Genomic DNA, 14127 nt, shown 5'->3' with positions numbered 1-14127 from the left:
ATAATTTTTTAGCTTATCTTTCCATGCCTCTTTATTATCAGTAATTTTTATTGCATCATGATTTGAAAAGGATGCATTTAATAATTTTGCCTTTCTGTATTTGATTGTGAGATTTTTTTTGCCCCTAATACATGATCAATTTTTGTATAAGTGCCATGTATCACAGAGAAGAAGGTATATTCCTTTTTATCCCATTTAGAGATCTATCATATATAACTTTTAAAAAAAATCTATTTCCTTAATTTCCTTCTTGATTATTTTATGGTTAGATTCATCCAATTCCAAGAGAGAGAGGTTGAGATCTACTAACTAGTTTTGCTGTCTACATCTTTCTCTAACATCTTTAGCTTCTCCTCTAAGAATTTGGATGCTAGACCATTTGGTGCATAAGTATTTATTTTGATATTATTTCATTACCTGTGGTACCTTTTAGGATGATGTAGTTTCTTTCCTTAACCCTTTTAATTTGATCTGTTTTTGCTTTTGCTTTTGCTTTGCTGGGATAAGGATTTCTATCCCTGCTTTTTTTTACTTTTATCATGTAATTTTCTGTTTCAAATACATTTCTTATAAACAGCATACTGTAGGGGAGGGGGTTGGATACAAGAGGGCAAACACATTGCTTCTGTTTTATGAGAGTTCATCCCAATCACTTTCACAGTTGTAATTACTAACTCTGTACTTCCCTCCATCTACCCTTCATATTTGCATTTTTCACTCTTTTCCCCTTATTCCTCCTCATTGGTGTTTTTCTGACTGCTGCTTCCCTCAATCTGTGCTTCCCTTTTCCCTTGTGTTCCTTTTTTTGCTTCTGTTTTTACTTTTCCTCTTCTTTTTATCACTTTCTTCTTTCCTTTTCTTTCCCCTTTCCACATTACTTGCTTCCTTGAAGTTTAGAATAAATTTATAAACCCACTTTGGAATATATTATTCTCCCTTTGAACCAAATCTGTTTATTACTCAGTGCTCATACTTTTCATTCTTTCCTTCTACTATACTAGGCCTTTTGTGCCTCTTTATGGGTTATATTTGTCCTCTTAAGTCTTATCTTCTTCTCCTAATATAATGGGTGGCACAATGGAGAGAGCACTGGCCTGGGAGTCAAGAGGATCAGCTTTAGAATCTGATCTCAGACAACTGACACTAATTACCTCTGTGACTCTGATTGCCTCACACCCAGAGCCATCTCCAGTCATCCTGATTCAAATTTGGCCACTGAATCACATTGACTCTGAAGAAGAAAATGAGACTGGTAACTAGCACAGCACACCTTCACTCAAATCCAATTCATGTGCTTGTCATAGCATCATCTCCATGATGTCATGATCTTCTTTTAGAATGAAGGACAGGTAGTTCTGGCCAAGATGGCAGAGAGAAGCCAGGAACTGTACTAAAGTCTCCTAACTTTCCCTCAGAAATAATATGAAAGAAACGTCTTAACAGAAATTCGATTAACAAAACCCAGAAAAAGAAGCTAGAAGAACATCTACCAATAAGGTTTATCTCAGGGGAGCATAAGTGAGCCAGGGGCAGAGAGCAGAGAGCCAGTCTAGGAGTGGTGGGGTAAAGCCAGAGGATTAACCTAAGCCATGGAGGCTTTGGCTGTGGGAGTGGCAGTCTGGGGACCCCCAGCAGGGCTGGAGGGCTAGTTCCAGCACAGAGAGTTGAAGAGTGAGGCTGTACATAGATCTGCTTGGCTTGGGGCCATGAGCTCTGTACTTTCAGTGGAGCCTTCTTCTCAGAACAAACACAGTAACAGCCCTCCCATCCCCCCAGGCTCAGGTGTGGGCAGCCAAGTTCTCTCAGCTGAATAGGGAGATTAACTACCTCACCCCAGGGCCCAGCCCACATTGTTCAAGATAACAGTGTACAGCTGTACCCCCCCCCCACCTCCTCCAGGCCTAGGGAGAGGACTTCAAATCAAGGTCACTGACACTTAAGAACAAACAACCAGTACCCCCCACTGGCTGGCTGACCTGAAGTTACTAAACCCAGTGAACAAAGCCTCTAGGATTTTCAACAGCAAAGATTTGTGAACCAGACCCCTACCCCCCAACACAAGATCATAGAAAACTGAAGAAAGACCAGTGAAAAGGGAGGCCCATTGAAAACTACTTTGGAGACAAAGATCCTAACCCAAAGAGATCTAGAACTTATGAGGAGAATATGAATTGGGCTCCAGTCCAGAAAGATTTCCTAGAAGAAATCAGGAAAGAGTTTAAAAATCAATTGGAAAAATAGAAATGAGTCCTTTGTCAGAAACATTAGTTGTAAAGATTTACAATATATATATCTAAAATATCTATATATGTATATATCTAAAATATAGAGAGAGCTGAGTCAAATTTATTAAAAAACAAGCTATTCCCCAATTGACAAATGGTCAAAGACTATGCAGAGACAATTTATCAAAGGATATTTCGAGACAACTTACAGACGAGGAAATCAAAGCAATCCATAGTCATATGAAAAATTGCTCTAAATTATTACTGATTAGAGAAATGCAAGTTAAAGTATCTCTAAGGTACCACCTCACACCTCTCAGACTGCCCAATATGAACAGAAAAGACAGGGATCAATGTTGGAAGGGTTGTGAGAAATCTGGGTCTGCTGCTAAGGAATGCCAGGCCCAGGTCAAGAAGGAACCAGCGCATATCCAATGAGTGCAGAGGCAGTGGCATGGGGATACTGCTGGCTGTAGACATTTACAGGAGAATGAGTTCTTGAGCTAGGTTTCAGGTTACGGGGGAGAACTGAATGTTGTAGCCACTGGAGGATTCTTAGGAAGTAAGATCATTTCCAACAGTGTGTACTGAGGGAACTCAGTTATGGCTTGGAGGGGGAAAGGAGTCCATGGTTGGGTCCAGGACAAAGCTCATGAGACCAGAGGTACCATTCCCCACTCTGCAGGACTAAAGGTGACTAAAACAACAAACTGCTTTAAAAAATTAATGAGTTGGCTAAGAAGAAATAAAGCAATGATAGACAGATACTTTGGGGATAAAGAAGATCAGGATGATTCATCTTCAGAGAAAGATGCTGAAATTTAAAAAAAAGCCTCTCCTACCCAAACAGTAATGCCAGATGGATACTCAAAAAAGATTTTGAATATCAAATAAAATAGATTGAGGAAAAATTAAAAATGAAAATAAGCACAATCCAAGAGAAATAAGAAAATTATGAAAAGAAAGAAAACCAATTGGTAAAGGAGATTCAGAATCTTAAAAAAAGGACTCTGAAATGAGGAGGGCCCAAGGTGAAGTCAGTGAGTTACAAAAATGAAGAAATATTAAAATAAAATATAAAGAATGAAAAAATAAAGAGAAGGTAAAACACTTCACAAGAAAAAAAAGATTGGAAGGATAGATCAAGAAAAGAAAACCTAAGAATAATCAGACTACCCAAAAGTTATGATCAAAAAAAAGAATCTTGAAAAAATAATACAAGAAATAATTAAAGAAAATTACTCTGAAGTGTTAGAACAAAAGGGGAATGTAGAAATTTTAAAAATTCACTGATTCTCAATTGAAAGGGATCCCAGGAAGAAAACTGACAGTAGTATCAGCTAAATTCCCCAAACACCCAGGTTAATGAATATTAAAAGCAACAAGAAAAAAAGCAATTCAAATATGGTGGAACCATATTTAGAATTCAGCTGACCTAGGAGCAGGTCTTGGAACACAACTTAAAAAAATTCAGATCATGGAAATCAACATTTTGAAGATCAAAGAAACTGGGTAGTGGCTAAAAATATCATACCTAGCAAAGTTAAGCATAATCCTGAATGAAAAAAAAATGGACATGCAACAAAAAGCATGACTTTCATGAATTTGTTGTAAAAAGACTTGAACTTACTAGAAAATTTGACCTATGAGAATTAAAATATATATATATATGGTAAACATGAAATACTAATTATAGGTGGCTCAATAAAGACAATTTGTTTACTATCTATCCTGACATAAACCTTGTGTCTAGATCGTTATTAGTAATTGAATAGTTAGAAAGAAAGATGGGAGGAAAGTTAGTAGGATAGGATTCTTATAAGTAATATAGTTTAGGAAAAGATTTTTTAAAAAAGAGTTACCATCTTATACAAATGAGGTGTGAGAAGAATTGATACAGGAATTAGATGGGGAAGGAGAGCTGGTAGTTATGGAAAAGAAGATATATATATATATATATATATGTATATATATATATATGTAGAGAGAGAGAGAGAGAGAGAGAGAGAGAGAGAGCTATAAAATCCTTCTCAATTCAGAAAGAAATGGGTGGAATAGGGAAAATAATGAGTCAGAGGGTGAGGGAATAGGATAAGAGCATATAAAGAGGGTTTAATGTGTGTATTAATGGAGAGGTATGGAAAGGTCTGTAGATGAAGGGGGAGGGGGATGCTTTGAAGGTTAATTGATTACATAGGAGGGCAAGGTAGCAAGTAAAGCTTTCAGGAAAATGTTATAAAAATAAGAGATAGATACAAACCAAATATATATCTATATATATATAACTTATATGTATATATAAAAATATTTCTCTCTATATAGGTATATATGTATATGTGAGTATGTTTATAATTGCCTCTGTGTGTGTGTGTGTGTGTGTGTGTGTGTGTGTGTAAGCTTAGTTATAGCTGTTCTGAGGGAAAGTAGGAGAAAAAGTAATTAAACAATGTACAGCAGAGAACAGAAGAAAACCCACAAGGAAGCAAAGAAAAGAAGGATAATTTTGAACACAGTGTGTAATATTTATTATATAGGCTTCCTTGAAAACAAAATTTATCGTTTGATATGATGAATCTTCTGATGTTTTGATGCACATACATGACAGTGTTTTTTATTTTGTGAAATAAAAATATAGGTTTGAAAAAATAAGAAGTATGAAAGGTGAAAGAGCTGATTTGAGGTGATGTAATGCCAAGAATCTGGTAACCTAGATTACATTTTTTGGGGGGGAGGGAGATGAGGCAGTTGGGGGTAAGTGACTTGCCCAAGGTCACACAGCTAATCAGTGTTGTGTGACTGAGACCAGGTTTGAACTCAGACTCTCTTGACTTGGGAGCCAAAGCTTTATCACTGCACCTGCTAGATTATCTTTTACCACAGAGGCACCTGCAGATTATTCTGTGGGTGCTGAGTACACCTGGTTCTCTAGAACCAGGAACAAAGGGAAATATTTGACTAGAAAATGAATGTGATCCTTCCAGAGACATCTTTGGATGACCAGCAAACTTACCAACAGCCAAGGCTGCCCCTAGGAGGTCTACACATATACAGAATAGGAGTAAACAGGGTAAAAAGAAAGGAATTTATTTTTTTAGGTAAGAGGAGAAAGGAGAAAAAAGAAAAAAAAACAGATGGGGAACCCTGATCAAATGTTACCAACATCTGTTTTCTGTTATTTATCCTTGGGCCTCTTAATTACACCAATTTATAATAGAAGAGCGGGAGGAAACTTGAATGCAGGACATGCCATAGAATACCTCCTAACACAACTGCTTTTGGTGTTGTTTATTAGAAGGTACTGTCAGAGGAAGGAGATTACAGATTCTGAACAAAGGTTCTGGTCTTTTTCAGTTCATAGAAACTTCAAAACCAAATTTCCAGAGCACCTTCCAAGAGGACTTTGTCCAGTTCTAAGATCACAAAGCAGATCAGAAAACAGAATTATATAATATGAGAAGTGGGGAAAAAGGAGTAGCAATCTAAATACTTCCCAGGATTCTGAGTAGGCAAGGGACATAAGATCCAGGCCAAGATGACCAAAATAGACCAGCAAAATAAGTTTATTCTCAAGAAATAATGATAATAACAAATCAATTAACTAAAACAAGTCTATTCTATTTTCTACATCATAACCCTTCTTAAAATTTTATTTATTTAATGCAATGTGGTTAAGTGATTTACCCAAGGTCAAAAAGCTAGGCAATTATTAAGTGTCTGAGGTCACATTTGAACTCAGGTCCTCCTGACTCCAGGGTCAGTGCTTTACCCATTGTGCCACCTTGCTGCCCCTTGTCCTACATTTTCCTGCTCTTGGGAGCAAAGGTTCTGGTCTCTTTCAGTTCATCAAAACTTCAAAACCAAGTTTCCACAGCACTTGCCAAGAGGATTTTGTTCAGTTCCAAGATCACAAAGCAGATCAGAAAAGAAAATGGTATAATATGAGAAGTGAGGTAAAAGGAATAGTAATTTAAATATTTCCCAGGGTTCTAAGTAAGCAAAGGACATAAGATTCAAGTCGAGATTCCCAATATAAACAAACTAAACAAATTTATCCTCAAAAAATGATAATAATAAATCAATTAATTAAAAATGTCTATTTTCGCTTCTACACTATAACTCTTTAAATATCTGAAGACAAGTTATCATGTTCCCCTAAATCTAGTCTTCTCTGGTCTAAATATTATTCAATTCCTTCAAGCAAATCTGATAGAGTATAAATTAAAAGCTGTCTTGGCTTCCCTTGTCTGGAAGCTTTATAGTTTATTAATATACTTCCTTTTAGGAATATTTCATGTAAAGGAATAAAATATAACTTATAGACATACTGTGACACAGGAAAATTCTTCATAAACCTTCAGGAGTTATATGTTTATTTTTGCTGTCAGTCATATGTGACTCTTTGTGACTCCATTTAGGGTATTTTTGGTGTACTTAAATGCTTTGTAATTTTCTTCTCCAGCTTATTTTACAGATGAGAAGACTGACACAAACAGGGTAAAATGACCTGCCCAGTGTCACACACCTAGTTTAATGTGTCTAAGACTGGATTTGAACTCCGGAAGATGAGTCTTCTTGACTTCAGGTTTGGCACTCAATTTACCGTACCATTTGCTGTCCTAGTATTATTTCAAAAGGGACATTGACAAGTTAATATTAAGTTTCATAATTTACATCAGCAGAAAAAAATTCAAATGTTAATACTATACTACGGACAGGTAATAGAAGCTATTTATTAGAATCAAAGTATTTCAGATCTGAAAAATATACTAGGTCATAAAATAATGTAACAACATAATTTAGAGTTGGATAGAATTCATATGTTTATCTAGTCTATCTATGGCACAGAAGTTCCCCATTGACAGGTATTATCAGGAATTTTTAGTACTGAATTTTAAGTCAGTAAATTTGAGTTTGAATCCTGGCTCGGTCACTTATGGTACGATCACCTAAGAGCCTGTTTTTTTGAGAGTAAAATGGGGAATGAATGGATACAATTCAACATTGGTTGTATAGTTGAATGAATTACTCAAGTCACTTTTTCAACTTTATCTTCTTTCTTCCTTTAAATCTATCAAAACAATCTATAAAGAACCTCATATGCATGTATCAAGAAACACAAACCCAAGTCACCATTTTTTACTTACTCTACTCCTTTGGAAACATTCATCATTTCTTACTCAATATTTTAAAAGGGAAAAGAGTGCCAAAATTAAAAAGTTTTCAAACAACACAACACAGCATCCATGTTCAATGAACTGTGGTTTGAGAAACACTGTAACAGACAGGTCAAAAGGAATTGAGTTAACTATGGTTTCAATCACATATTCAAATTAAGTTGAAGGAAACCAAATCTTATTATTTTAAAACAGCAAAGCAACTATTCTCTTGAAACTCATTTGAATATAATTACATTCAAAATATTCTCTTGCAATTAATTCCTATATTCCTTCTTTGATAAGTGTCTCCTGAGTGCTTTAACCTGTGCTGTTTGAAGAAAGATATAAAATTTGAGATAAGTCACAGTCCTTGGCATCAAGAGTTACTTTGGTTTCTCTCTCTCTCTCTCTCTCTCTCTCTCTCTCTCTGTATATATATATATATATATGTATATATATATATATGTATGTATGTAAATCTCATTTACATATTTCCCCCAATCTTTCCCAACCCCACTTTTCAGATCCCTTTGTTAATCATTCTCTACTCATCCTATATATAGCTTATTTGGACCTATTTGTTTGCTTGTTGTCTCTTTGGTTTGTGAACTACTTGAGGTAGGGTTTGTCTTTCACCTTTTTTTTTAGATCAATATTAATCATTTGAAAGAAGAATCAAATCAAAATGTAAGACAAAACCATTAAGAGAAAAAAAACTTCATTATACATAAGACAACTTTTGAAAATTGAAGGTAATAAGCTTTGATCTGCATTTAAACTCCACAGTTCCCTCTCTGGAGAAAGATGATATTTTTCTATCAATAAATCTTTTAGAATTGTCTTTGATTATTGTACTGCTGAAATGAACAAGTCCATAATAGTTGATCATCACCAATGTTATTGTTAGTGTGTATAATATTCTTCTGGTTCTGCTCATTTCACTCAGCATCAGTTCATGTAAATCTTTTCATTTTGCCTTTTTTATATCTCCAGTTCTATAATAGCCATTTCATAGATGCTTATTGACTGATTCATTCTATGCTGGGCATTAGTAAAATAAGAGGAAAGACTGCTATAAGAAATGAATGAGAAGGTGAAGCTGCCCAATAGTCATTTTACTTCTTTTTTGATCCAGTAGGAATGACTTTTGAATCAGGAAGAATAAAACAGAAAGTTGATGTTCAATCTAGATAAGGTACTAGTGGAGAACACTGAAGGGTCCTCGATGAATTCAAGTCATCTGGCCCAGATAATTCTTGCTCAGGTACTGAACACATCATTGGATGTGGGAAACACATAGGAAAGAAATATTGTGGAGAACAAATGAAAGAGGTAAGATTAGAAAAGGACAAATGTTCTGATCTTCAAGAAAGAAAGTTCTTCAATCTTCTCTCCTGGGAGAAGAGACAATGTGAAAGTGACTCATGAAAAATTCTAGATTGTTATTACAGAGATACTTAGTGAACATTTAGGGAAAGAAGCAGTGATGACAAAGAGTCCACCTGGTTCCATCCAGAACCAATCATGTTTTCTAACCCAAAAAGAATGGATCTCACTTTCTTCCCATATAAAGATCAGTCCAGGGAAATGTTGGAGGAAAAAGAAAAAAACTCAAAGAAGGCCTCTGAGCATTTGCCATGAATGTTTAGTCAATGTTTGACCACTGGGGCCAACACCGGAAGACTGTTTTCAGTGGGCCTGTGTGATTTCTTCTCCCTCTCTTGTTCCTGCTTGCTGTTTCTGTTTTCTTATGATTATCTCCTGGTTTCGACTTGGTTGATCCTACCAGTAGCATATGCTCAAAGATTAAGCCTCTTCAATTACAAAGAATTGTTTATCCCCATTCAGTTACAATACTAATGCTCTAACATTATGGTAATGCCGTGGTCCCTCAGGAACATGGACCCATACAAAAGACCAAAGTCTTCCACTGTATCCAGACCATTACCAGAAGTCCTGTTCATACCAGATCAGGCCATGGGGTGACCTCCAAGGTCTCTACCTTGCTTATTTATCCCAAATATTGTCCTGAGATCCACCTTAAAAACTAGTGATAGAAAAGGACACAAAATCATTTGATAGGAATGTCTCTCCCTTCTTTCTTGGCAGAACACCAACCTCCACCCCACCAAGGGGAGGATGAGAATCTTTTTTAGACCAGTGAGGAGAGCTTTCATTGCCTATATTTCTTTCCCTTCCCATGGGATTTCTCAGCCTAGTCCTAAAATATACCACTGTCATAATCAGCATTTGTCCTCTAATAAATGGAAACATAATAGTTCATTTTTCCTGGCCTTAAAAGCAAAGTGCTGGGGAAACCCAGTGATGTAGACCCTGTCTAATTATTCATCTCCATCTCTTTAGCATTGTAGTGTGACTTATTTATAGAATCACCATTTGAAATATTGGGTTTAGCTGGCATTTCTAGACCATAATATACATAATAAACCTCAGTGTTTTCTCCATGAGTGGGCATTAATGAGTGGGCATGAAAATGAAGATTATCCTTCTGATAAATCAGTCCATTTTTCTGTGACACTTTTCTGGAGACAAGAAAAATTTCTTAGAAAACTCATTAATTTAAGCAAATTTTCCTCTCTAAGGAAGGAGAATTTCTTTTCCCAGTAAATAGCTTCTACCAAAGAAGAAAATATCCCAGTTTCCAGCTGAGAAAACCTATAAAACCTTTGTGTTAGAAGATAATTAATGATGATTTCTCTTGCCTCCTTTCATAGTAACAAGCTGAAAATCAGAGTATAAATATCTGACATGGCATTCACTATTTCACCCTTCTGAAGGAAGTTTGAATTTCTGTTGGATGTGTATAAATCATCATATCACAAAAGAGATGCGATTTCAGTTTACAAGAAATGAATTGTTAACCTTCCATCCATGTAACCTGGTAGTCCTCATTGTTATTTTAATCATATATAAATTCTATCCAAACTAAGAATTAACTTGTATTCATTAGATGGCTGTCCATTCACATGAAAAACAAATTCTGGAGAGCATATATTTGAAGGTGAATCCAGAGATATATCTTTTTTTTGTTTGTTTTTTGTATGCAATGGGATTAAGTGACTTGCAATTATGAAGTGCCTGAGGCCCGATTTCAACTCAGGTCTTCCTGATTCCAGGGCCAGTGCTCTATCCACTGTGCCAACTAGCTGCCCCAAGATGTATCTTTTTATATTTTTTTATTTTTTTGCAAGGCAATGGGATTAAGTGGCTTGCCCAAGGCCACACAGCTAGGCAATCATTAAGTGTCTGAGGCTGGATTTGAATTCGGGTACTCCTAACTCCAGGGCTGGTGCTCTATCCACTGCAAGACCTAGCCGCCCCCAAGGTATATCTTTTTAACAAACTCATAGACTCTTAGAGCTGAAAGGGATCCAAAAGGTGTTCATAGTCCATAAGGCTAGGCATTAACTGCTCTTGGCTTCATATTGTCCATTTCCTTCCTTGTTGAAACTATTTACAAATTATTAATAAATAATATACATAATATGTGTGTGTGTGTGTGTGTGTGTGTGTGTGTGTGTGTGTGTGTGTGTGTACATTTAAAAGTGACAACTCCCCAAAATTCTTCTAATCCTTGGATTTTAAAAGTTGGGAAATACTTGTAATACTAAGCTTCATAAACATTTCTAGGATCAAATTTAATTTTTAAATCAAAGTAACTTTTGTATTTTAGGATTTTTTGCAAGGCAATGGGGTTAAGTGACTTTCTCAAGGCCACACAGCTAAGTAATTATTAAGTGTCTGAGGCTGTATTTGAACTCAGGTACTCCTGACTCCAGGGCCGGTGCTCTATCCACTATGCCACCTAGCTGCCCCCTCAGAGTAACTTTTAAATATACATATTAATGACAAAGTATATTTATGATACTAAATAAACAAAATAATGAAATTTGATCCTTTAAAGTGCCAGTAATGTTAGAAGTATACTATCTACTCTACAGATAAGAAGAAAATCTAAATTTCCACCGAAGAACAAAATGCTTATTTCATGGGATTAGCAAGTGTCTAGGCCAATAATGATAATAATAATAATAATAATCTCTGTAGGCTCCAAAATATCCTAAACCTTGCTATAAAGCCCCTGACCATGACCTCACCTTCTCACTCCTTTTCTTCTAATAATCCAAGACATAATTCCTTTCTTTTAAATATTGTGAATGATAATGATAAAGAAATTAGCCAATTAGGTTAATGTGTAGTTTTCCTTACTTGGGGGGGTCTAATTAGCTCCAGAAGTCATATTAATTGTTTGATCCTTAAAGACCACACCTCTATATTTTGTTGCTAACTCCACATCCCTTTCCCCCTTGCCTTTCTGTATCACTTATTTTCTGGAATTCCCTAGTTAGGTTCTCTCCACCCCCACCACATCCCACCCTACTCCTGGCCAAATACCTGGATATGTCTCTTGTTCCAAGGCCCGCCATATAAAGAACCTGATGACCCACCATGAAGAACCAAAACATCAGAATCTGATCACCACATATGATGACCATTTCAACTAGCTTGGCTACAACCCTTTCTTACCACCAATCCATACTTGGAATGGGAAGAAACTAATGTGGCTGCCAGAGAAGTCAGACTTTCCCCTTCTTGGTGCTTTCTCAATCTATTCTGGGCCCCTATACAGATCACCACATGCTTCAAAATACCCCCAAAAGCCTTGCAATAAGGCCCCTGACCATGACATGCCATTTTGGTGTAGATAAATTAACCTCAGACTCTAGGGGAATTACAAGCAAATTCATACTATAGTTTCACTTATAATAACATTCAAAGATTCTGGGGCAGTATTATAAGGCACTGTTACATTGTGCCCCATTGCCCCATTTCACCACATTCTCCTGGCTCCCTTGAAACATTGCTGAGTAGCTGTCTCTAGTTGACACAGGTCCATCCCTGTTCCTACACCAACCCCAGGTTCTATTTCCACACTGCACCCACCTCCACTCACACTCCACCTCCCTCACACAGTGTCTTCTAGATGTGTGCCTGACCCTAGGGGAAGTGACTTAACTTCTATATGAAGGTGTAGACCAAGGGCAGTTTTCTCTAGCTTCATCACAGGGAAAATCAGTTCAGTGAACAAAGTGACTATCACTTCTCATTCAGATAATGTAAACAATAATTTACACAGAAAAGTAGGGGCCTTTTCTTATATAAGTTCCTTCTCCCTGACAGGGTACTAGCAACTTAGCCAAGAACAGAATGGATGCATCTCTGGCAAGTATGGAGTACACATTGCCCTGCTCCTAGTAAGTACCTTCAATGTTTATTGAATTGAATTCTAGAGATAAGGTTAGTAATGTTTCCTCCCCACCAGGAAAGCAGAGGTCCTTGGGCACATTTGCTCTGGACTCTTATAAGGGAGGTCTAGTCTGATCCTCTCTTTCACTTCTTTTCTTCTAATACCCCCCCCTCGACATCATTCCTTTCTTTTAAATATTGTGAAACACTTGTCCCCAATTTGTCTCAATTCAACCTGAGAAAACTACAAGGAAGCATTCCCCCCTATCCCTTCCCTCCTTCCTATAGTTGACCCAATTCTCCATTCATGACCTCATATCCTGACCCTGATTTCTGTTGCAGCTCCCCCCCACCAACTGCAGACTCTTTAATCTCAAGAAGAAATGGCAAGATCCTACCAAGACTGATACCATAGGAACAATGCTTACACCATATCCAATGTCTGTTCTGTTCTGGCAGGAACACGAAATCCCAGTTCCTGCTCCTCATCACTTCTTATAGATGGGCCATCTTGCCCATCCTTTTAATAGCTGCTGTCTTCCCTGTACAAGATGAAACCAGACCAAGGAATCCTAACATCTTTGATTACTTAGGACAACAAAAAAGGGAAGCAAAAATTGGCTTCCTCCTCTCACTAGTGGCACACTTGAATAGCTACAACATATCAGGAGGACATACCACAGAAAGATCTATGGAATATCACATTTGGCCCATTTCTTTGGAAGACAGAAACATCTTTCTCCTAATTGCAAGTTGCTCTTCCCAATTCTGACTAAAGATAGCATTTGTTCTCATTGACCTTTTTAGTATAATCAGAGCAATTAGTCAAGCACATTAGAGAGATAAAGGCAGAACAAATTCTCTTTTTTAAAGTCCCTAGAATGGCCAAATTGTTAAAAATCTCATTCTTGAAGCAGAAAGAGCACTAGTTCTGCAGTTGAAGGACTGTGTTCAAATCTCATGACCATAGTTACTGCCAATGTGACCTTGGACAAATCTCTTCACCTCCCTCAGTCTCAGTTTCCTCATCTGAAAAAATGAGGGAGTTGGACTAAGACTCAGATTCTCTCCAGATCTAAATCTCTAAACCATATAGTGGTACATAGGAAGTAACACACACACACACACACATACACACACACACACACACACACACACACACACACACACACGGAACATACCTTTTTTGTCCTTTTGTTCTACTTTGCTGTGTGTCGGAGCTCTGTTTAGAAAGGCGATAGTCTGGAAATTTAGTGGGTCTTTTGGTCCTTAGCAGAAGAGCCTGATCTAAAAAGCCAACAATAAGCAAGGTCTGAGATTTGCTGAGGAAGATTCCTATATGGGTCATCTGACTCAGGACTGGATGTTCTGAATATATGCATGTCTTTATGTGTTAGGAGTATGGGTATTTGTGTGGTACAAACTGATCTATTCCTCCCTCGATTTGATAATAAGAACAACATCCTGCTTCCCTAGCA

At 36.9% G+C, this 14127-nt stretch overlaps 1 pseudogene; it reads left to right on the top strand.

Annotated features, from left to right (window-relative positions):
• Positions 1-13351, top strand: part of LOC141509126 (cilia- and flagella-associated protein 107-like) — a 117171-nt pseudogene extending 103820 nt beyond the window's left edge.
• The last annotated feature ends 776 nt before the right edge of the window (positions 13352-14127 follow it).

Source organism: Macrotis lagotis, chromosome 1 (genome assembly GCF_037893015.1).
Source record: "Macrotis lagotis isolate mMagLag1 chromosome 1, bilby.v1.9.chrom.fasta, whole genome shotgun sequence".
NCBI lineage: Eukaryota > Metazoa > Chordata > Mammalia > Peramelemorphia > Peramelidae > Macrotis > Macrotis lagotis.
The sequence above is the reverse complement of the archived record's forward strand: the minus strand, read 5'-3'. Positions and strand labels throughout refer to the sequence as shown.